The sequence below is a fragment of the Branchiostoma belcheri genome, unplaced genomic scaffold, assembly GCF_001625305.1.
Source record: "Branchiostoma belcheri isolate BF01 breed outbred unplaced genomic scaffold, Haploidv18h27 scaffold32, whole genome shotgun sequence".
NCBI classification, from domain to species: domain Eukaryota; kingdom Metazoa; phylum Chordata; class Leptocardii; order Amphioxiformes; family Branchiostomatidae; genus Branchiostoma; species Branchiostoma belcheri.
Window position 1 is genome coordinate 2,621,123 of NW_017803932.1, and position 2,278 is coordinate 2,623,400.

A 2,278-nucleotide genomic window follows, 5' to 3' on the forward strand; every position below is an offset into this window, starting at 1 on the left:
GATGGACGATCGAGCTTCAAACCACATGGAATACGTCAGGAACAGGTGATTCTGTCTTCCAGTAGCAGGAAATTGAGGACAGGAAATAAGATAACCTTTTCTGGGACCTTTCTGTGTTACGTTGCCGACGTGCTTAGTACGGAAACACAAGCAAACACTCAGACACCCCGAAACCAAAGCCCCGTACACAGAGGTTATGAGAAAATTCGATCGGTCGCGGTGATATTGGCTAATACATTGTGTAAGCCGGTGTGTAGTGGTCACATTGTCCCACATGAATAATAAATGAGTTGAGTTCTTTATCGCAAGTTCATGCCCGAGGGCCAGTTGCAAGCAGACATAGACAATGTGTACAGGATATATTGAGAAGTGGTATAAAACTATATGCTAACATGAAGTGCTGCGATCTACTAATCTAACTTTCTATCTCTATTTAAAACTAATAAAGTACGTATACAAGAGTGGATATGTAATATCATAAACAGGTAAGGGGAACATGATAACTACTATGCTATTATACTATACTATACTATAGCCATGCTAGGTGGCACATGTGAAAATGATGCCATAGACATTCCGTTCGTTCCGTTTATAAAACCGCAAACTAAAACACAAATATTGTCCAAAATTCCTTCGGCAGAATGACACACACACAGGATAAACACTATCCGATTCGTCACTATTTGAGCAATACGCAGTGGTAACGACGAATGGTCTCATCTACCCTCGTCTAATGTTGTCATCTGTCATACTAAGGCTTCGGCAAATAAATTTTATGATTGGCATAGGTGTAGACTCCAAAGGCAATGCGAGAGTACGAAAAAAAACATGATTGGTAAAAACAAGATGCCTATTTTTTTTAAAATAGATACCGTCAACGTTGTGACAAGAATTGAAGCGACGAAAATGTTACATCCAACGACTTTATCACGGTATTCAAAACGCGTGTGGTAGCTATTAAATATATATTGCCTGGTATCACCACAACTTCACTCAACTGTACTTGAGATGTCACCAGCAGAGAGGAACGAAATATTTGTATTGTTTCCGTTTTCAAAATTAGGCGAAAGTCAATGCGTTTGGATCTCATCCACCAAATTTACTTGCTGTGGCCTAATGGCTGGAAAAATGTAGCCATTTACATTCTCATTTGGACTGGAGATTAGAGTCATCAGAATAACATGTGGAGCATGTTACCCATGTAGAGCACTTTGCATTTACGTGGATAAAGCACTTAAGTCATCAAGCTGAAATGGAAGCAATCGCAAACTTGAAGGCGGCAAAAAGCAATCACAGTTGCGGAAACAGACGGAACAAGGAACAACAATAACATATTCTGAAGAGTAATCAATAGTAAAATGATACTATGCATGAGTGTTCTTAAAAATAAAAATAAAGATATGAATAGAGGTATTTCATGATTTCCATGCACTTATAGCTAAATTTCCTGGACAATTACATTCCTTTTCATGCCGATTTCTACTATTTCAATGGCCTGCAAAGGAGTCTGGTGGAGACTATATGGGGACAGGGACAACACACATCCACATCCAACACTGAAAGAGTCGAAAATCGCGACAGGACCGTCGACTGGTTGTTATTTTGCGCCAAATGGAACACTGTAATCACAAGGTCGTTGAAGATCTGACTGGGGCCGATTTAGACGCAGTATTTGGGTCAGTGACTGAAATCGGGAGATGCACAGGAACAGCAACCAGCGGACGGGAAGTGACTGTAACGGTTTGTAATGCCATTTAGAGGAAATTGTTATGATGGGCTTATTGGGCTATATGGTGATAACCGCTAATGACCCACCTGTTTCTCAGTGTATATGGTGTGATATTAGGTCTTGTCATTTGCTATAACCACCGAATAAAACCTCGTAACGTTCACTCCGCTCACTCGGTGGTTATAGCAACTGACAAGGCCTTATCACACCATATACACCACCATGCGGATCATTGACCCTTAATTTTACTCCATGCATGAACATATTGTACAAAAGTCATGTGCTTCTCTCTAACCTCGCAAGAGGTCTCTGCTGACTGACCCTCTCCAAGTCCGATGAAACCAGAGAGGGGAGGGAAATAATTAACATTTACAAGGAAAGGAAGATGACTTCGGAAAGCAAGACGTTAAAAAGATACAAAGAGATCTAACACCAGTTAATACGCGTACAAGCAACAACGGGTACTCTCTTTGACATAACCACTGGTAACGTTAACACCGTGTTGAGTAAATCCCCCTGAGCTTGAACTCGTCCAACTTGTGACGTCAT